A 23,073-nucleotide genomic window follows, 5' to 3' on the forward strand; every position below is an offset into this window, starting at 1 on the left:
CCTTTGAAAGGTTGCTGATGCCTGTTTGGGTTTAATCTGAGAGCTTTACTTCAAATAAAATCTTTTGTCTGGGGCTTCCCTGGTGGCACAGTGGTTGAGAGTCCGCCTGCCGATACAGGGATCACGGGTTCGTGCCCCGATCCGGGAGGATCCCGCATGCCGCGGAGTGGCTGGGCCTGTGAGCCATGGCCGCTGAGCCTGTGCGTCCCGAGCCTGTGCTCCGCAGCGGGAGAGGCCACAACAATGAGAGGCCCATGTACCACACAATAAATAAATAAATATATATATATATATATATAAAAAAAAAAATCTTTTGTCTTAGCAATTACAAGTGGCCTAACAGCCATTTTATTCAGGAACATGACCTTGCCCCTAGAGCTCAGACAGATAGAGCTCTATCATACACACGTGTACAGTTCCACACTCACACTGACCATGGGGCAGAAGGATCATTACTTCCTTTATTTAGATGAGGCGACCCAGGCTCAAAGGAATCAAGGTCACACAACTAATATATACAGAACGGAGATTCCGAAAACCCAGCTCTTCTGACTCTAAACCTAACATTCTCTTCCCTATACTACGTTGCCCCCTGGTTTCCCCTCCCACCAGCCAGCAGAACTTACGTACAGCTCTTACATTTGTACGTCCGACCCTACATCAACGTCTACCACGGCACCTGTAATAGTTATGCTTTTTTTCTACCACTAAACCATACATTCCTTGAGGGCAGGGACCACTTCTTATTCGTGTCTGTTCTGTACTCAGCAGTGTCGTGCACACAGCAGATGCTCCACAAATGTTTGCTTCCTTGCTGAATCAGTGCCTCTGCGGGCTTATTAAGAAGTTTTGGGTTATTACTTCCATTTTACATATCAAATACAGGAATTAGGGGCTGGGGGGTTGATGATTTTTTGAGATCACAGAACAAAGAGGATCCAATCTCTCAAATGTCAGAATAAACTAAACATTGCAAGGGGGTCCACTAAAATGCCAAGCGCTGCTTTAGTAAAGTAAAATGTGCTTTTCTCAGTAGACCAAGGTAGTCAGGATGGAAACTGTAAGCCTGAACTCTGCTTACAGAGATAACGAATGAAACATGTCATGTTTTAACAATCAGTTCACACAAAAGAATCGTACTTTCTGCTCTGCCTTCTGACTCACTGAATGTGCCTTTGTTAGATAAGAGTTCAAAGACGTAGTAAGCTGGAAGGAACTAAGACACCAACGGGTTCCACCTTGGTTATTTTTTAGAGGAAAAGAAAGAGGCCCAGCAGGAGGAAGGAACTTCCTGGTTCACCCAGCTATAACCTTTGGCCTCGTGATTACTCCAGGGCCTTTCCGGCTTCCCAACACCGCCTCCAATAATACATGCATTCACTTTTGCAGGCATGTCCGATTAATACCTGTCTCACCCAGTGGCCTATGACCCCCATGAGAGCAGGGACCATGACAGTCATACAGTGCCCAGCAGATGGGTGGCTCAACAAGTACTACTGAATGAATGAATCACATACAATATTTAAAGATTAACTAACCACACATTCGTTCCATTTCCTTCACATCAAAAACATTTCTCTCTGACTCACTATGACTTGTCTGAAGATTCTCAATTCCCAGAAAACAGGGACTTAATCTGCCTTACGAATTCGCAAGGAATAATGAAGCCCAGAGCAGTAAAATAACTGAGTTATTTGTTGGCAAGAGACTGCAGGCAACAGCAGAGTAGTAGCCCTCCGAAAGAGGAAGATTGTAACTCTTTAAATCACCTGTTGATGGAAGCATCTGAAACAGTGTGTAATAATACAAAGATCAGAGGATCTGGAATCTGAAGACCTGGGCTGTTACCTACCTCTAACAAGTCATAGCCTTTCTGTACTTCATTTTTCTCATCTGAGATTCTCCAGGCTGTAGAGCACTAAATAAACCTTAGTTGTTGCTACTAGCATTATAACAATGCTTTCACTGCAATTTCTCTGAGACAGCACAGGTAAAAAGTAAACCTAAAGATTTCACAACTACCATTTGGCTTCCTGGGCTTGTCCCAAACATGGACAGATAGATCTTTGACAGAATCAGCAGGATGCATCAATTAACTGAATGAGGTCAGGGGAAGGGGAACAGCAGAGCAGCCTTGAGACAAAGCTGTGGGTGGTTCACTAACCTGTCAAATCCTCCACTCATTCATGCATGCAGCCCTTAGAGGAGCCAATGCCTTGCTGTGTCTCCAGTGCTAGGTGAGTATGGTCGATTACCTAAGTTCATGGTCTAGTAGGGGAACTAGAAATGTAAAACCAAAAATTGAAATTTCAGGGTGATCAGTGCTTTAACGGAGGTTTGTGCAGTGTAAGGGGGGTTACAAAGATGGGAACAATGATCAGCTCCTCAGGGATGGAGGAGTGACCAGGGAAGACATATCCTATTGAGACAGGCTGGGACCCTGGGACCCTTTGCGGCAATGCTTCACCCAGACAAACGTCTCCTGGAGCAACAAAATACAAATAAACTATAAGGTACTAAAAATAACTACATGCATGCACTGGGGCAAATTATGGACAACAAGATACAAAAAGACCAAAAACCCAACTGCCACTTCTAAAGAGCCAGGAGCAAAGGCAGGGAGCAAAAGCAGGGCACTGTGCATGCCCCCTGCACACACCACCGCCAGAGGGGTGGGCAGAACACCCCAGCCAGCCCTCAAGTCCGACCCCTGGACCTGCTCCTATCCTCAACCCATATAAGGAAACAGCTCGCACCCCTGCTCAGCAAGCGAGTGAGCAAGGGAACCTGCCGCTTGTTCTCGCTCCCCCTGCTGCAGCAGGGGCCCCAGGAAAGCCTTGCCTGAATTTCTCATCTGGCCTCTTATCAATTTCTATTGATAAAGGAGGCCGAGAACCCTGGTCAGTAACACTATTACGGACCAGAAAGTTAAGAGCAAAAAGACTTTTCAAGAAACAACCAAGAACTGCACCAGGGCATTAAAGAAACTACAAAATGCTTGGTTGGGTCAAAGGTAAGGGTAGGGGTGGCTGAGAGCACAGCAAGTAAACAAGCAGCCATTTAAAAGAAAAACCTTGTATTCCATGGTAAGGAGTCTGGACTTCATCCTATAGGTAGTGGGACACAATGAACGGTTCAGGCAACCAGGTTTTGCGATCTTATTTGCATTTTAGCGTGGCCACTTACAGCAGTAAGCGGTGTGGAGGACAAATCTGAGAGGGGCAGGTTGGAAGAAAGATATGAGGATATGGGCAAAAGAGAAAGAGACAGCTAGATCTGTGACAAATTTAGCAGGATGTGGCAATGAACAGAAGAGGTGGGGGGAGGGGAGAGAAGACGCTGGCCCTCTGAGTTACACAACAGGAGAGAGAGTGGAATGGTTGACTGGGATAAAGCCCTCGGGAAGAGCATGTGTCTGTGTGTGAAATGGGGAGCGGGGGCAGGTTAAGATTGAGTTGAGTTTTGTACCTGACTTGTGGGATCTGCTGGTGTATGCACAGCACCGTGTCGGCTGAAGATAAAGGTTTGTGGATCCTCGCCTACTGGAAAGTATGTACAGTCAGAGAGGGCCAGAAGGCTGGGTAGACAGTCCGGGTCAGAAGAGAAGCCAGCCTGGGAGAGCCCTCAGGAACGTGTGATCCGAAGAGCAAGCAGAGGAGAACCAACCAGCACAGAGGAAGGAACGAAGCATGCTCAGAGGTGGGAGAACAGGAACAGTGTCTTGAATTTCAAAAAGAAATTTTCAACGTTGTTTAATGACCCAGAGAGGAGAACACGTAGAAGAATGAGATGGACCCAGTTTTAGGAAACTGTGAGTGTGCTCCATGCCCGAGCAGTTTAGGAAGAGACAAGCTGACCGGTAACCACAGGTTGGGAAGTGAATGAGAAGTGAGGACTTCCCAGACTTTAAGGATAAATCATTCCTTCTAGAAACTTTTGACAGCGAAGGGAAGAGAGAAGGCAGCAGAGGTCATGAGATAAGAGAAATGTAGACGTATTCATAGACCACAGAGGAAAGCCCCCAAGACTAAGAGCTGAAAGAAGAAGGGAAGCTGGCAATGAATGATGGGAGCGACGACCAGGAGTGGGAAGAAAAGTGACCAAGTGATGAGACGTGGGGATGGACTACGACCTGCTTCACCAGAGGGTGGAACAGAGGTGAAGACAGATGGAACCAAAGATAGGCCGACGGCATTAGCAGAGAGAGATGGAAGAATGAAATATTTAACCACAAGAAAAAAACAGACTTCTCTTCCACACAAGGGGAATCCACGTGTTGCAATTGTTTTCCCTAAGAGGTAAGGACTTTGTCACGGAATGGGTAGACCCACTCGGTAAGGCACCATCAGTCGGGAACTCTGGAAAGCCGGCCAGCTGTACCTTGTTTCATTTCATGTGCTTTTGCAAGCACTTGGGAAGCACCAGATGTGCTGGGCACCGGGGAGACCAAAAGTGAATTCCACAAGGTCCTTGCCCCCGGGGACTCTGGGCCCAGTCAGGCACGATATATACAGCTCAACTCAGCCCTCCTGGTACAGAAGCTAAGAAAGCTTTTCCTTAGCTGGGAATCAAGACGACCTGTCTTCCTCAGCACTATTTCCATCCTCTAACTTTGGTTCTAAACTTAACTGCCTGCCTCCTCAGAACAGCTCTGAAAGAAACACCGTCAGCCTGTTGGAGTATCTGGCTACTCTTACAAGGACTTGGCTGTGTGGGAAGACTTGAAATTTGCCCCTTGGTTATTCCACCAGCCCCATGTATGGGTGGAGAATGCAGCCTCATCCTGGGGATGTGGGTGTGTGGGCAGGGGTCACTGGGGAAGAGTCTCCAGTGCTAAAAATACCTTAGACCTGCTCACCCTAACAGAACAGGGCCACTGAAGTCAGCAAACTAGGCTTCTACTCTTTGTGACATATATTTAACTACCAAAAGACACATTTCTTAATGTGGTCTTGCCAAACTGGAAAGCCCTAAGCCTAAATGAGAACTACATTCAGGGTTATTTCAGGGAGTGAAAGCAAAGAGTCTGTCATTTTAACACTGCCGTACAAATAACACTCTTCTTTGGGGAGTACGTCGCATCCATCAGCCCTAAACAGAGACACACATGTGGCATCTATTACTTAAGGACTGAAAGTGGAACCAATTGTGGGATGTATAAAGAATTCTCCCTAGGTTGACAACTGTGAAAAACTTCCCTCACTGATCTGCAAACCTCTTTCTGATCTGCAAAGAAAACTATCATCAAATCTTCGCCAAGGGCTTGAAAATTCCTTCGCCAATTCCCCTCACCCTCTTCAGAAAAGATGGGACTTGGCGATCTAATTTTCAAATACAGTCTGACTGCTCTCCTACTGCGTTTGTTTGAAACCTGCCAGGCTCTCCTCTTCCAATTTGCCTAAAGGGTAAAGAAGATGGGAGATGTAGGGCTGGGGTGAACAAGAAAATGTACTATTCCCTGTGGAAGGACCCAGTGGTATGAGGCAAGGACGGCTAGCTCGCACATGGGGTTTTGTCAGCTTGATAAGTAAGCTGGTATTTCTTGGGAGACTGAACCCTGTTGAACAGGAAAATTACAGTGCTAAGAACAGGATAAGATAAGTGACCTATTCCAGGTAGGCTGAGTACAGCCATAGTTAGAGGGAAGAGGGCAGATACTGTGATTTCTCCCTATTAAGTCCTAGAATACTAAGTAATTTTAAAACAATCACTTCTCTACCTGTCCACCTGCTCAAGACAAATGATTTTAAGTGGATCAGTGGTTGTCACGGACTTTCCCATGGAAGACAGAAGAAGGGTCAGAATGGACCCACGGAGTAAAAAGGTCAGAACGTCAGCATCTTAGTAAAATCTCTGAGTTTGCAATGCAACTCCAAAACCACCTTGCTAACCACCAACATCTAAGGCACTAAAGTTGAGGCCCCCAAGATTCTCATCCAATCTGTTCTGATTTTAGTTAACTGTTCTGTGTGCCAAGCTACAGGCTTCACCCGGTTGCAGAGACAGCAACATCTTGGAATTAACATACTTACGGTGAACCTACCGTATAAGACATTACAAAAATCCTTTGGAAAAAACCTAATTAAAATGCCCCCAATCCTCAAAGAAGTACCTTTATGACATGACGAATCAGAAAATGGCTAGTTGCAAGCCTTACAGAATCATCTCCAGTTTATTGAGGGTGGTTTGCCTACTATCACTACTGTATTGCTGGAATTATCAAAAGCATCTATGCTGTTAAGAGCAGAAAGGAAAGTGTCCCACGTTCTGGAACATTAATACAGAATGGGCTTTGCTTCATCTTGTATATCATCCTTAAGAAGCAATTAAAGGATGACTTTGAAAGGAACTGCAATGCAATGGCTTTGAAAGGAAATGCTATGAAAAACCTATCAATATGGCTTAGCCATGCCTCTTTGAAATAATTGTACAATAATTACATATTCTGAGAAGTAAAGAAGAAAGTAGCCATACTCTGCTGGAAGAATGCTTCTTATCTGCCAGGCACTGAGCTAGGTACTACCTAGTGTTATCTCATGTGATTCTCACAACGATCTGGCAAGGCAGATTAGTTCTTCCCATTTTCAGGTAAGAAAACCAAGGTTCAGAGAAGTTAAGTAACTCACTAAAGGTCATGGCTAGAGGGCAGTAAAGCCAGAATTTGAATCTAAGTCGCTTAGACCCTGAAGCCTACGCTCCGTAGGCCACAAGAGAAGTGTTCCCGATTCCACAAAAAAAAAAAAAATCAGTCTGTCTGCCCTGCAGCCTATTACCCTCTGAGCATCTGCTTTCCACCTCTACTGGAGCTTTCCCATCAGCACAGAGACACTTTCCAGGACCTCCCAGACTTAAAAAACTCTTCCTTGTCATAATGCAAGTACAAATTACAATCACAATGTGTTTCCACCAAACACCCACTGGAATGGCTAAAATGGAAAAGACAGATACTAGCAAGTGTTGACAGGATTTTCTGCTGGCAAAAAATATGAACTGGCACAACCACTTTGTAAACACACACACACACCCCCCAGGGCTTTGCAATTCCACTTCCAGGTACATACCCAACAGAAACATGTTTACCAAAAGAAGTATACAAGAATGTTTGCAGCAGTTCTATTGTAATAGCCCCAAGGTGGAAAAGATCCAAATGTCGATCCACAGTAGAATGGAGAAATAAAGGTATATTCATACAGCAATGAGAATAAACAAACTACTGCTCCATGCAACGGTAAAGATGAATCTTATAATGCTGAGTGAAAGAAGATAGGCACAAAAGAACGCATACTAAATGATTCCATTTATATAAAATTCCAATACAAGAAGATTACTATATGGTGCTCGAAATCGCACAGGGGTTATCCTCTGACAGTAGATGGAAGGGGGCACAAGGGAGCTTCTGGTAATGTTCTGTTGCTTAATATGAGTGCTGGTTACATAGATGTTTACTTTGTGAAAATTCATCAAACTGTACACTTAGAATTTGTACACTTCTCTAGTTTTATATATATATATATATTTCTTTTTTTTGCTGCATTGGTCTTTGTTGCTGCACGCGGGCTTTCTCTAGTTGAGGCGAGCGGGGGCTACTCTTCGTTGAGGTGTGCGGGCTTCTCATTGCAGTGGCTTCTCTTGTTGCCGAGCACGGGCTCTAGGCGCGTGGGCTTCAGTAGTTGTGGCTCACGGGTTTAGTTGCTCTGCAGCATGTGGGATCTTCCCGGACCGGGTCTCGAACCTGTGTCCCCTGCATTGGCAGGCGGATTCCTAACCACTGCACCACCAGGGAAGTCTCTCTCTAGTTACTTTTTAAAGTTTATAAAAAGAGTTTTTAAAGCATCTAATAAAATATTTGTAATTTGTAAAAAATAAAATAAAATAAAAAATAACAAAAACCCCCACAACATGTTGACTCCACACCCGCCACTCCTCAGTAAAGGTCCTTTTCTCTGCTCTCTACATCAAAATTTCTCCAAATATTCGACTGCACTTCCTCAACCTCTAATTCACTCTTCAGCCTTTTCCAGCCTAGCCTGACTCAATCACTCTGCCTAATCTCTTCTTTGTAAGGTCACCAGGACTTCCAAGTGGCCAGGTCCGAGTGACACTCTCTAGCTTCATCTTCCTCAACCTCCCAGCAGGGCTGGACACAGGCAACCCATCCTTCCTCCTGGAAAAGCTCTCCCCTCTAGGCATCTCTTAGCTTCCAGAACTCTGCACCCTTGGTTTTCCTCCTGCCTCAAAGCTTCCGTGCTGCCCCCCTCCCTCTGTTCTTAAGTTTTGACAGTACCTAGGCTGTCTTCCACGTCCTCTCCATCCACACTCTCTCTCTCTCGAGGAGACCCCAGTCAGGTGGCTTTAAACACCATTCTTGGGCTTCTCTGGTGGCGCAGTGGTTGAGAGTCCGCCTGCCGATGCAGGGGACACGAGTTCGTGCCCCCGTCTGGGAGGATCCCACATGCTGCAGAGCGGCTGGGCCCGTGAGCCATGGCCGCTGAGCCTGCGCGTCTGGAGCCTGTGCTCTGCAATGGGAGAGGCCACAACAGTGAGAGGCCCGCGTACCGCAAAAAAAAAAAAAAAAACAAAAGAAAACACCATTCTCAAGCTGAAGATTCGGCAGTGCCCATCTCCATCTCCCTTGCCCCCGACAGTGGTCTAGATCGCATCTCTCATCTATTACTCACATTTCCCTCCTTAGGCCCTTTGAATTTGCTGTTTGTTCCTTCCGCCTGGACTCTTCTCCCCAGAATATCACATGCTTGGCTCCTTCTTGTCATTCACCTTCACTTTAAATTGTCACTTTCTAATCTCATGCCTAACACTTAGTACTAGCTGGTGTTACTTGCTTACTTGTTAACTGCCTTCCCTAACTAGAATTTAAAAATCCATAAGGGCAGGGACTCTGTGTACTATTGCATTTCCAGGGTCTCTCATAGCTTCTTGGACCAGAGAACTGCTTCCTAACTAGTTTCCCAGCTTCAGTTCTTGCCTCTCTCCAGTTCTTCCTCCACAATTCTTTCTTCCTTCCCTGACAAAAACACTTAAAGCTCTTTCATGGACTCCCATTACATTTGAGAATTAAAAATTCCCACTCCTTGGGGAGGGGGAAGGGTAAGCTGGGACGAAGTGAGAGAGCGGCATGGACATATATACACTACCAAACGTAAAATAGATACCTAGTGGGAAGCAGCCGCATAGCACAGGGACATCAGCTCGGTGCTTTGTGACCACCTAGAGGGGTGGGATAGGGAGAGTGGGAGGGAGACACAAGAGGGAGGAGAGACGGGGATATATATATATATATATGTATAGCTGATTCACTTTGTTATAAAGCAGAAACTAACACAACATCGTAAAGCAATTATACTCCAATAAAGATGTTAAAAAAAAAATTCCCACTCCTTACACGGTTAAAAGACCCCACGTATGCTGCCAGCCCCGGCCCACTTCCCCAATTCATGTCCTGCTACTTTCCCGACCACTTACTAAGCTTCACGCCTTGTGAGCTTTCAGCTCTTCAAGGACACCAGGCTCCCTCCCGCCGCAGGGTCCCTGCACTTGCTCCCTGCCGCTACTGCTCATTCTCATCCTCAGGCCTCTGCTCAAGCGTCACCTGTTTAGAGGAGTCCTCCCCAGTCACACACTCGCTCATTGCCCTTTCAGTTTCCTTTGGGAAAATGATCATAATCTGTAATTATATCTGTCTGTTTACAGTATAAACTCCAAGGGCAGGAACCTCATCTGTCTTCACTTTTCTATCCACATCATCTAGCACAGTGCCACTTCATAGCAGGCACCCAAATAATTTGTGGAATGAACAAGTCGAGGTCAGAGAAACAGTCCATATTTTATCAATACAGCCCATGAGGCAAGTACTAGTTATCTCTGCTTAGGGCCCAAAGCATTTTGCCAATATTTACAGTGACATAAAGTGACTACGAAAAAGTTCTTTATCTAAAACAAAGGTAGTGGGACTTCCCTGGTGGTCCAGTGGTTAAGAATCCGCCTGCCAATGCAGGGGACAGAGGTTCAAGCCCTGGTTCGGGAAGATCCCCCATGCCGCGGAGCAACTAAGCCCATAAGCCACAACTACTGAGCCTGCGTGCCACAACTACTGAAGCCAGCACACCTAGAGCCCGTGCTCCGCAACAAGAGAAGCCACCGCAATGAGAAGCCCGCACACCGCAACAAAGAGTAGCCCCCCCCCACCCCGCTGCAGCAGCAAAGACCCGAGGCAGTCATAAATAAATAAATAAAATTTAAAAAACAAAGGTAGCTAACCTTGGGCAGGCTACTTAAGCTTTCTGAGTCCGTTTCCTCACCTGTATAAGAAGGTAACACCTCCCCTGTTGGAAGGTTACTGTAGGGATGAGAAGTGCCTAACCTAACAAAGTGCCTAACCTACAGTAAATGCTCCATAAATAGCAAACCAAAATAAACTATCATTAAACTATATGTTACAAGTCTAAAATGGCAACAGCTCAGCTGTTCAATAGCAACTATTGACTGGCAAGCCCAATGTCCCTCTCTCCCTCTGGTCGCGCAGAGCCCGAGTTTCCTACCACCCAAGGGACGGGGCTGGATGGGGACTATGACACAGCTGATCACATCACCCGCACAATAAAGACACAGTCATTATCTGAAGAACTCACCTGAAGTTTAAAATCATCTCTCAACTTGGAAGGTTGCTTATTTTTTAAAAGAAGTTAGTCTGGAAAGAAACTCGAACTCCCTCAAAACTCTTTAATGTAAAACAGAATCTCAGAGTCGCAACTGGAATTTTCCAGGAAAGCTGCCTGAGGGGTCCACCTCAGAGGGGGAAGATTTAAAATGCTGGTGACAACACAATGAGCATAAAATAGGGTGACTGTGGCATTTGTAAGTAAGGCAACTGCCAGAGTCAACCATACTACAGACGGGTCTCCCTTGCCAGGTGTGGGACAAGGAAGCATGTTCTCTGTGGTACTGAGATTATTTCTGAGATATTTATTTTAGAATGAAGAACTCAGAACACCTAAGTCACAGAGGAGACAAGTATATTGTAGAACTTTAGAAAACTTTAGAACCCCAAGGCCTGAATTAGAACAACAGCCCTGCTGGGGTAGTGTACAGGCTGGACATAAACAGGGGAGCTTTCTCAAGGCTGGAGCATTCCCAAAGGCTTTAAAGCCTAATGGATGTTTTCCATCCTCCAAGGCAGTCCTTTAGATGTGGGTAATGGATAATGTATCGTTCCTAGATAAGAATTTTCTTTTAGGGCTAAATTTTTAGAAAATGGAACAGTAAAACAATATATATTAAAAAAATAAAGTTCCCAAATATGTTTTACTTTGGTTTTCGATTCCGTCAGACTTGTCCTTAAATCCTGGCCCTAACAGTGAGTCACTGAAGGAGCTTAAGAAAGTTGCCTCTCTGAGCTTCACTGTAACAGGAAGACACTTACCTGCGTCCCCCAGGCTGGACACAGAGTTGGCGCTCAGTATGGAGAGAGCAGGCCTTACTGGGCTTTCCAGTTTTACATAAGGGGTGGAAGGCAGTACTAGACGTTCAGTAAACAGTAGGCACTAGACTAAGGCACGGGACCAATGAGGATCGAGTGTTTGCCTCTCTCCAGAGCCTCTCCACACTGAGACGTGTGGGAAGACTTCAGAGACACCGGGGCCTGGCTCCTCTCTCATCCCATCCCTGTGTTACACTTCTGTACAAATGTTCAAAGCTTCAGGTGAGAGAGAGGATCTCCTGTGCTGGTATTTCAGGCACAGGCAAGGGGAAAACTGGGGGAGTTATTCAGACTCCGGGGTCCTGAAGCCCTTTCTCAGATGATCCTAGAAATTTTTATTTTTTAAGGAAAAAGCAAAAACATTACAAAACACCTAACATGTGCCAAGTGAGTTGTTACATGTCCATCTACTGTCTCGTTTAATACAGTAATGCTGCCCCCAAACTCAGAATTTAAATGGTTATTTTGTAAATGAAGAGGCTGGACCTCAAGAGGGTTGGGTAACCACAGCAGGGTCACACAACTAGAGGGCGATGGGATGTAAGTCCAGGTTCTTCAAGTCATTTGTGGTCCTCCAGAAAGAGGCGGCTGCTTTCAGCATCCACATGCCCCACCCTCAGAACCAGTGCTTCAAGGGCCTGTGCGCTGGGAGAGCAAGGTTAACGGACCGACTGGGAGAAGACCAGGGAAAGCGCCTGAAGCGGCCAGCGGTGGGGAGTGCTTCGCACTGGTTCCCGCTCCCTTCTAGGGACGCCCAAAGGGGTACTTACCCGCCAAGCCAACCTTCAACACTTGAGGACCTTGTGAAAGGCACCATAGATAGAAAAGCCATTCCTGGGAATCCAGAATTTTAGTTTACACATCCAGAAAGGCATCTGCATTTCCTACTTCCTACAACCTCAGGGCACCAGTGCTCCAGACAGATGCCCACTTCCTAAAGGTAAAGCCCTTCCTCGATATTTGGGATCTGTTTCAGTTTCTATTCTTGCCCACCTGTGTTGATCCAGTGGAGGAGAGAGGCGTTTCTGACTTAATTGTCTCAAGTACAACTAATGCTCTATTAGCCCCCTTTTAAGAAGTCTTTTCACTGGTAACCATTAAGTAATAATGAAAATCCTAAATGTCCATCGACAGATGAATGGATAAAGAAGATGTGGCACATATACACAATGGAATGTTACTCAGCCATAAAAAGGAATGAAATTGAGTTATTTGTAATGAGGTGGATGGCCCTAGAGTCTGTCATACAGAGTGAAGTAAGTCAGAAAAACAAATACTGTATGCTAACGCACATATATGGAATCTAAAAAAATGGTACTGATGAACCTAGTGGCAGGACAGGAATAAAGACGCAAATGTAGAGAAGGGACTTGAGGACACACGGGGGGAAGGGGAAGCTGAGACGAAGTGAGAGAGTGGCATGGACATATATACACTACCAAATGTAAAACAGATAGCTAGTGGGAAGCAGCCGCATAGCACAGGGAGATTAGCTCCGTGCTTTGTGACCACCTAGAGGGGTGGGATAGGGAGGGTGGGAGGGAGGCTCAGGAGGGAGGGGATATGGGGATATACGTAGACTTATTAGCTGATTCACTTTGTTGTGCACAGAAACGGACACACCACCGTAAAGCAATTATACTCCAATGAAGATATAAAAATAATAATAATGAAAGTCAATCATCAGAGCCCAGGGCCCCACCCTCCTTGCTCTCGGCTCCAGCTACCCTGCTATGCTTTCAGTCCCCAATTGCCAAGCTTACTGTGGCCTCAGGAACCTCCCTCCAGTTCCTCTCTCAGCCTCGACCCCTGCTCCCACCCCACCTCCCTCATGTGGCACCTACTTCCTCAGCAAAACCTTCTGGGCCCCGTCTGTGCTCTCATAGCATCTTGAACACCTCTGGACAACTGTCATTCATTCATCTGCTCAGCCCTCTTCCCGCCACTGGCGATTCCAAAAGGAACAAAACCAGGCAGGGTCCCCGCGCAACGTGGCATGGCGAGTGCATTCTAAGGGGATGAGTGTTCTGGCAGGACCGCATTTAAGCAACCATTTAACAATTCGTATGATTCTTTCTAAAGTATTCTTCTCCAGTGATTAGGGAGCAGAAGGTGAAACAGAAAACAAGAGCAAGTCACTTTACAGCTTTATTTCCAACCTCAGTGCCAGGCGAACGTGATCACCAGGTATTTGTTGAAATCTTACTAATGATAACGGCATTAGAGCTTTAAAAACTGGGGGGAGGGACAGAGATTCATTCTTGAAAATTCCACAACCGTGATTCCCGGGTGATGAGCAAATTACGGGTTTTAAACCCACAGAACCACAGCAATCCTTTTAAGGAAAGATGTCATAGTAACGCTGCCTACCTCACACATGCTGAAAATAATTTAAGCGTCTGCTAAGATTGCTTGAAAAAGAAGGAAGGAACAGGAACAGGAACAGACTGATCTGCTAAAAGTAATAGAAAAATGTTACGATTGTCAGTTCTTACGGCATTAAAAAGCCAGAAAGGGAGAGCCTCAAAGATGTACAAGATCGTCAGTCACTTCCATCCCTCCCCTGCATCAAATGGCACAGAAGGCATCAGGGCCCTCCTGGAGGCTGTGGTTTGAAATGGTGCTGCGATGAAACTGCAAAGAATACAAATAAAGATGAAAACAGCAAACGGAGAAGCAAGAGAACAGAGAAAAGAAATGCTGGAAATCAAATAGACAGACCTCAACCAGACAGCCAGGTCCAAGCAGAGCTTTGCCTATGGCTACTAGGCGCACAGCCCCAAGCCAGGTGGGAGAGAAACAGGACAAAGGCTGTGAGAACCAGAACAGCAGAGGGTCTCAGGGCATAGAGTGTTACAAAGACAACATGAAGAAGGGGAAAAGGAGAGAGATCTCTACTTTGCACCAGTAACAAATGAGCTCTTTTTTCCTGCAGTGGTAACTGTTGTAAACAACTGAAAAACATACTTAATAATCACAAATTATAAATGTTCCTGGAAACTCCCTGCTTCCAACTAGTCCATGACAAATATCTGCAGAGGGACCTCAGCATCTGCTCTGAAGTTCAGGGGAAAGTAATTCTAACCAATGGGGGTGTGCCAAAGTATCACCCTCGGGGTCTGACCAATTAAATGGCTGCTTCTTTGTGTGGCGTTTAGGAGAGATGACAGATTGAACAGTGCAGCAGAGAAACCTACACATTTAATTGCAGTCCAGGCATTCTGCCCCAAAGGGCAAGTCAATCAGGGAAGAAAGCAGTGCAGAGTGAAGTCTTCTAACAACACTGAAAACAAAATAAACGGACCTGCAGTTTAATTACCCCGAGATCCTTCTTCCATCAAAACTGATGACAAAGCCCATCAAGAATAAAAAGACTCTGATCCTCCTTGTACTCTTCTACAGGGAACAGGATTTACCAGATAAGCTTGTCTGGACCTTCTGATTGAAGAAGCTGCTTCCAGTAGACACTATGACAGTGACTGACTAATGGGTAACCATGATAAAAAAAAAAACGTTCAAGGAGACAGGAACTAGGTAAGAGGGTTTGTGTTACTCCTTACCCTAGGAAAAGGCAGTGCTTCAGGACAGGGAGTCTGCCTAGGATCAAAATGATGTTCTTTACGTAGCCAAATGTACTGGGTGTGGAAGGAACAAAGACTCTAGATTTTGGTGCTATTTAATCCCTTTAATTTCCTCAAAAACAATAGAACCTGCCTGCTTCACTGAAACTGGTAATTGAAAGAATTAAAATAACAAGCATTTCTAGAGCTTAGCACATAATAGGTGCTCAGTAAAAGTTGGTTATAAATAATTTTAAGAAAATCTTTTTTAAGGTTCTTTAATGTGACAATTTATCTGCTCTATCCTCTACTTAAAAAAACAAACAGAAAAGGCTGATACCTTTAACCAGGCTCCATCTAGTTTTCCAAAGACCCTCCAAGAACTAAAGACTCCAGGCCCCTCCCACTAGCTCTTAATTTTATAATGTCTGAAGAACTTTTCTGTGAGGTGGTCAGAAGTGGTTTCTCCACAATGCAGCCCTAGGCTGTTTCTTTCCAATTCTACTCCATTGCTAATAAATTTGTCACTTTTCCTGTAGCCCAGACAGCTTAGACTGTCCCTTAGCTCCTCAACCCCTCTTGTTCACCAAATTCAGAGAATGGAACATTCTAGGCCCTACCTGGTGCTCTGTAACTATTTGCACTGCACTGAAGTCAGATGGGATTTGGGGATAAATCCAGGATGAATCCAGACTAACCCCTTCCTCCCAAAGACCTTTGGGCTTGGTTTGATGTTTGACCTCAATCTGAAAATTATGCTGACTTTCTGAAAAGTTTTCTGCTCTTGCCAGGATATGATATGCCCAGTATCTATCCCAAGAAGCAGAAATGGAAATTTCTAGTTCACCAGTACCACAAAGAAAACCTTTGTATTCACACGATATTATCTCCTCGTGAAGAACACCTGTGCTTACCAGGTCTTCAGGTTTTATTCTTTGCCTATATATCCCACAACACAGTGCAAACTGCCTCATATTCACCACTCCTTGACAGATCCAAGAAAAAAAGCCACCTGTGCTGATACCCGGAAGAACTGCTGTTTTTCAGGGATGTTGTGATGTGCTGCTACTTCACCCATTTGCTCCTGGAATTATAAAGTGGCAGAATAGTCTTCTTTGCAATGGGGCAGGGACACGAGATGCACAAAAAAACATTACCCAAACCTTTACCTGCCCCGTACTCATTAGTTTATGGTTTGAGACCATCATTGTTCTGAAATAACTCAAGCAGTTATAATAATCCACAAAGACCCCAAGATTACTCCCTAATAGACAATAATAAAGCAGATTTCACAGTGGCAAGCAAGAAAGAATGGTGGGGGGTAGGGGTGGGGTCCAGAAAACAGGGGTTCCGAAGATTGTTTACCGGCTGGGTACCACCCCACCCCAAGCAAATTACTTAATCTCTTCTCCAGAAACTCGCCTAGGTACAAAACAGTTCAGCAGTTGCCATTAGATCCAGCCTCCACGACGGAGGAAACTTTCAAAGGCTAAAAAGACCCCAGGGTCACTTGTGAACTACCTTGCTCAGGAAACACTCAAAAGTTGGGCTAGAAATCCTGGAATTCAATAAAAGGAAACTGTAATTTAAAAGGCTAGTGAATTAGAGGCTAAAATTTCCTATCGTTATTAAAAAATAAATAAGCAAGCACAGCTTGAATCCCGCATCTACCAAAGGTAACAGACTAGCAGTCAATTCAGGGGTTTCATTTTATAAAATACACGGATGCAACATGGTGTAAACTAGGAAAAACCACCACGCACCAGGAAGAAAGAATGACCTGATCCCCAGAAGAAAGATCTGCACCTGTATAAAGGCAAGGGCAGTAAAGGTCTTGTTGCCTTATCTCCTTTTCAAACCAGAAGCAGACACTTCTTCAGCCAAGCTCAAGTATTAGAAGTCTTGACTTATTAAGCACACCAAGTTTCAAAACACAGGCATACAAGTTACAGTAAAGACAAGCACATCCTGTTTGCACTTGACTTCCTGTTCTGGGCTGTCTGATCTCTTTAGAGGGCTGCTCCCTAGCCACAAATAAGTAACCTTTCACATCTGTCAACCACTGGTTCACTGGACAGTATTTCAGTGACAACAAAATACATAGTTCCACGAGTCAGGTAAAAGATGCACCTAAAAAGGACCAAAAAGCAGTCATGAGCCTCTAAGACACTTTCTGGATTTCCCAGGCTTCATACTGACATCTGACCTACAGTAAACAATAAAAACTTAATACAAATAGTGCTGAGATAAGAAAATTAAGCCTGGAACAAAATTTGGAATATGAGGGCTGGGAAAAAGAGCAAGAAAAATTGGAAATGTTTTTATTATTAAATGTTGGCCTCCTTTCAAATGTAGAAGGAACAGATCTCTGTCAGCCAGTCCCCAGTGAGCAGATCCCCAGAAGGGAACCACGCAAAGCGATCACAGCAGTTAACAGGGCCCTTCTGGTGAACACTGTCCCCAATCCAACCTGCTACCAACCTCAGTCTACTTTTCAGCACTGCAAAAGCCTTCAGTTGAGAGACCTGAAGCCTCCACTTCAAGCCAAACTTCCACTGTTTTCAAAGAGGTAGTGGTTCTTCCAAGCCACATTCAGTGTTGGGAATAAACACTGGGCAACGAATACCCCAGTTTTTATGCACAAGTTATTTAGCCTCTTTGGGTCTGCTTTCTCATCTGGAAAATAGAAGGGTTGCACTACCCTAATCTCTAATGTTTCTTCCAGCTGTAGAAGAAATGCAGGAATCCAACAATAACAGTTAGCAGAAGATGCTATGGCTTCCTGCTTTCCTTCACTCAAATAAGATGCCTCTAACATCCCACATCCCGCAGTGTGAATCTACCTTGATCTGCTTCCCAAGCACCCAAGGATTTTTTTTCCCTTTCCCTTGAAATGTGGATCAGAAAGTTTCCCACTTGAAAGCAATATATTAACAAACCTTGAAGACTCTTCTTTACACGTGGTCTTGTTATTAAGATGGTAATGTAATCCACCACTTGGTTCCCATGCTGGTCATATGATTCCTGGAGTGAATAGACCCACAAAGGATGGAGAAAATTGACCAGCAACATGTGGTACTCCCTCCCACACAGTGACTGCTAATGGGGAAAGAATGAGGCAAATCTGGGTAAGAAAAGGGAGTGGCGAAGACAAGTTCGATGAGTCAGTGCAAAAAAAGAAAAGAAAAGGAAATGGAAAAGGAAGGAGGGAAGCAAACAAGAGGGAAAAATATCTAAACCAGTGAGTAGAAACTTAAATCTGAAATTCTGTTATCCATTCATCCAATAGCTATCCAATGTCTACTATGTGCAGGGAATGGAACTAGACTCTAGAGGAGATACAAAGGTCAACCAGATAGCTCTGCTCAATGAGTTTATGGTCTAGTAGGAGAGATAAAGGCATGTACACAAACAGTTGAAAAATATGGCAGAAAGTGTGCTGTGCCATAAAGGAGACATAAAAGAATCCTCCACTGTGAGACTCAAAGGAGGAAATGATTACCCCCAGTGAGGGATCAGAGAAGGCTTCATAGGAAGAATGACATTTCAAGCCAAAAACACAACAGAAACAAGGGTACACAAGAAGGAAATCAAGGACATATCGTTTCAGTAAGTAACTAGATTTAATTTGAGACATAAGTGGGTATGAAGGGAGAGATGGTAATAATAATAGGTAACGATCCAGAGAGCCATGGCTAAATTGGATAGCTGGATTGGAGCCAGACTGAGTATTCCAAAATCAGACTCAGAATTTGAACTTAAATCCAGTGGGGAAGGAAGGGGAGCGGGGCGGTGGGGAGGGAGGTTGACAAGTTAGGAGCTGGAGGAATCTCATAACTTAACCCATAAAATTAAGGTAATAAAATCAACACAAAATCAATGTGTGAAGATACACAGAGTCCCTCCAAAGAGATACAATGTCTTCCAAACCAAAAGCAAGAAGAGAAGCGGACAAAAAGGCTTGGATGATGGCATTAATATATTTAAACAAAGAATGTGACCACATCAAAGTGTGGTCAACAAAGAAACTTAGAAAAATGTAGAAAAAATAGAGGAGGCCACATTGACTCCAGAATCACCCAAGGCAGAGAAACACTGCAGAGAGGCGACAAGCCATCTTCTCTGTGATGGGACAAGGTTCCTTCATGAAGCTTAAACGGAAACAGCATATAGTAGCAGTTAGGGGTATATGGGTTCTTGGAGTCAGAGGGACTTGGTTCCAATCTCAGTTCAGCCTCCTACTAGCTTGGACAGAGCCTTGGTTTCCTCATTTGAAAACTGAGGATAATTGTGCCTACTTTGCAGGAGGACCACTGGGAGAATTAAATGTCCTACTGTATGCAAAGCACTTAGTGCAATACCTGGTATACAGCGAGCAATAAATAATCTTAGCCTTGGGCTTCCCTGGTGGCGCAGTGGTTAAGAGTCTGCCTGCCGATGCAGGGGACACGGGTTCGTGCCCCGGTCCAAGAGGATCCCACATGCCGCGGAGCGGCTGGGCCCGTGAGCCATGGCCGCTGAGCCTGTGCGTCCGGAAGCCTGTGCTCCGCAACGGGAGAGGCCACGGCGGTGAGAGGCCCACGTACCGCAAAAATAAAAAATAATAATCTTAGCCTTTTTGTAACTGTGTTCTCTCCTACCAACTATCCTGTCACATTATTCCATGCTCACGAACGCAAGCTTGATATTATTAAATTTCATTTTTCAGATCTCTTGATATTTAACAGCAATGTCCTAGCAAAATCCAGGATCCAGACAACAGGAAAGGAATCCACTCTAAAATAAAAATTGGCGTTCCACTCTGAGCACAGTCACTCAAGTCTGAACAAAATCCTGTCTCCAAAAGACTGATCATTTCCAGGTACAAAGCAAAATCCATTAAGAAGAATCAGACCTGAAACATAGTGACCAAAATCCTCAGAGGTCTTCCTGAGAAGCTAGATGGCACCCAGCTGACCAGTCCTACCTGATGCCACCCTCAATCTACAATAAGTCAACCTGGATGATACTTTTCCATACTTCTCCTTACTTTCCACCTCTCTCATACCCTCCAATCATGCACTGTGGTGAAACACTTATTCTCCCTCTCTAACCTTCTAGAGGTCAAAGATGCCATCTTGTCCATCTTTGCATTCTTTTTTGGCCACATCCCCAAATACCGTGCATCAAACAGAACCACCATAAATATTTATCATAAGAATGAATTTCAAACATGACTTTTCTTAACAACACAATCCATTGCGATCTGCCATTGCTGCACCCTGAGGCCCTCTTCTGATTTACTGAATTCTTATTCTACACTTTTCTTCCCCTCCTTTCCTCAATCTCTCCATACCTGAGCTACCAAGTATTACAGAAAAGTCAGAAGACTTTATCTACTGGGTTCCCAACAAATTCATACAACTGGGACCAAGCCATCAATGGGCTCAGAAATCTTTTATTCATCTCTAGTTGATGTCTCATAGCAACTTTCCAAAGAGCAGTGTTGTGCAGGATTTAGGACATAGGGCCTGGAGTTAGACACAACTCAAATTCTTCCTGTGTGATCTCAGTTGAGGTACGTGAGGTACTTAACTTCCTTAAACTTCATCTTCCAAATCTGTACAATGAAGTACCTAACTGAGGTAATTAACAACAGAGTAATAGCTCAAAAAAATTGGAACTGTTACTCTTAAGTAATCTTCCAAACCCTATCCCCTCTTCCACTCCTTCTTTGTCAGATAACTAGAAACCTCCTCTCCTACTTTACCAAAACAATTCAACTGGGCCCTGTCCACTTGAGAGGCAATGGTGGTGCAGTGGGGAACACTGGGGTCAGGAGTCCAGCTGGTGCCACAGACCAGATATGTGACCATGAGCTGATTGTTTCATTTGTGCTTCAGAGTCCTCAATTGCAAAACAGGTATTCTAATCTGTTCCTTGTAGAATCACTGTGAGAATTAAATGGAAAAATATGAAAGAGCAGTAAGCAGAAGAAGAAGGGGAAGAATAAGCGAGGTGATAAGGCTTTCAAGTAAAACAGACCCAGTTTCAAATTCCAGTTCCATCACTTAACTGGTTGTGTGACCTCAGACAAGTTAATTTCTCCAGACCTCAGTTTCTTATCTGTAAAATGGGGGGAAATAACTTCACAGGGTTCTTAACAGGTTTAAAACAATGTGCAGACTAACTGGCATGTTAATTTCCCACCCTTCTCTCTACCTCTTCTTTTCTTTCCATCTCAAAACCTCCCCTTTATTCACAGGGCCAGTAGAATCCACCATTTTTGACCATTAGTTAAAAAAAAAATTAGTACATCTCCAATGTATCTATATTTAACAGCAAATTAGACAAGTACTACTACACAAATATACTGTGTTCTATATAAAGCAGAACACTAAGAAGAAATTTCAAAGGGTAAGATAAAAATACAGAAAAACTTAGCTCTAATAATTCCTTCCCATACCCCAAAGAAAGGTTCCATATGTCCCTAAAATTTGGAAATTCATTTTGGAGGTCACTACACTTTTATGGAAATTGGTTCAAGACAAAGATAAATAGAATAGAGTTGGTATAGCTCCTAGCACAGTGACTGGCACAGAGAAGATGCTCAGTGAACATTGGTCCATTACAGTTTTTAGAAAACCTGCCTCTACACACATACGTCCCTTACAAGTTTGCACAAAGTGAGCTCTCAGCTCAGTCTCCCTTTCTCTTCAATTCCCCCATAGAATAGCTGGTGCTCTACTTCACTTCCATGTCACACACTTGTTCATGAACTGTGCTTCAATCTACTGAAAGCCCTTTCTCCAAGGTCACCAATGATCTTGTGATGGCTAAATGCACGGCTTTTTCCTACATCAAACCTTGACGACCTCCCATATGCCGATGACCTACCTATCTTCTTCCCTTTGATTCCCACTGAAAGTGCAATAGCTTGACTCTCCTTTAAAGACATATTTTCCTCCCTGTCCTTCCCTGGCTCCTCCTTTTGCCCCTTAAATATCTTCTAGGGCCCTGGACTAACCATTCTTCCTTTCCTTCTCTAGTGAATTCTATTGGTTTTACTTTTAAAATATATCCTGCAAACATCCCTCCTATGTCCATGGCCACACCCTGACTTATATGCCATTATCTTTCTCAAAAACTAGAGCAAACACCTCCTTACTGGCCTCCTCTTTGCCACTCTCTTTTCTCCACATAGTAGTCAGGGTAAACTTCTCTTTTAAAAACTATACTCTGCCTGAGTTCCCCGATGGTCCAGTGGTTAGGATTCCAGGCTTTCACTGCTGTGGCCTGGGTTCAATACTTGGTGGGGGAACTGAGATCACGCAAGCCACGTGGCGTGGCCAAAAAAAATATACACACACTCACACGCACACTTGTTACTCTCCTGCTTTAAAGCCTTCAGTGGTTTCCCACCATGCCCTTTTGTAAAGCCGAGACTCACTACGGCCCACAAAGGCCCCATGTGATGTGGGCCCTGCCTACCTCTTCTGCTTTACCTCATGCCACACACCCCCATCACCCTCCACCCCCCATTCACCTCACTCGAGGCCCTTGGTGGTCTCCTTTTATTTTGACTTCCTCAAAAAAAAAAAATCATTTATTGCCCCCAAGGCCTGCACACTTGTGGTTCCTTTCCTGCCAGGAACATCCTCCACAGCTCTTTACAAAGCCAGCTCCTTATCCATCAGACTTCAGCTCACCTTCCCTACAGTGCAGTTGTCTGGCACACGGTGGAAGCTCAGTAAGTATCCACTGAATGAATAGATTCCTCAGTCTTTGGAATCAATCTCAGGCTTCAGTTTTAGTAGTCATTTCCAAATTCCTGCTAGATATCCAGACTTTAAATCTAGCATACCAAAGACACTCAAAACCAAACCCTTCATCTTTCCCCAAACTAGTTTCCTCCAATCTTCTGAAATTATATGAGCAATATAACACACACTTTCTGCTTCAGAAGTATGAATTTCCCATTCGTTTGCTCCACCTGCCCAAAATTCTGATCATCCATTAAAACCGAATTCAGGACTTCCC

At 44.5% G+C, this 23,073-nt stretch overlaps 1 protein-coding gene across 13 annotated transcripts in view; it reads right to left on the reverse strand.

Annotated features, from left to right (window-relative positions):
* The window catches only part of RFFL (ring finger and FYVE like domain containing E3 ubiquitin protein ligase), a 67,727-nt gene that overhangs the window by 19,175 nt on the left and 25,479 nt on the right, over positions 1-23,073 (reverse strand). For 2 of the 13 annotated variants that reach the window (XM_067714398.1, XM_067714395.1), the window contains exon 2: positions 9,171-9,225. The exons of 6 other annotated variants lie outside the window; for them this stretch is intronic. The gene's annotated coding sequence lies outside the window, so the exon portion shown is untranslated. Of the gene's footprint in view, positions 1-8,284; positions 8,517-9,170; positions 9,226-13,338; positions 16,480-17,993; positions 18,079-23,073 lie in introns of those variants that run through there. 5 more of the 13 variants (XM_067714390.1, XM_067714392.1, XM_067714393.1 and 2 more) reach the window with 5 other exon arrangements.

This window comes from Pseudorca crassidens, chromosome 19, assembly GCF_039906515.1.
Source record: "Pseudorca crassidens isolate mPseCra1 chromosome 19, mPseCra1.hap1, whole genome shotgun sequence".
Taxonomy (NCBI): domain Eukaryota; kingdom Metazoa; phylum Chordata; class Mammalia; order Artiodactyla; family Delphinidae; genus Pseudorca; species Pseudorca crassidens.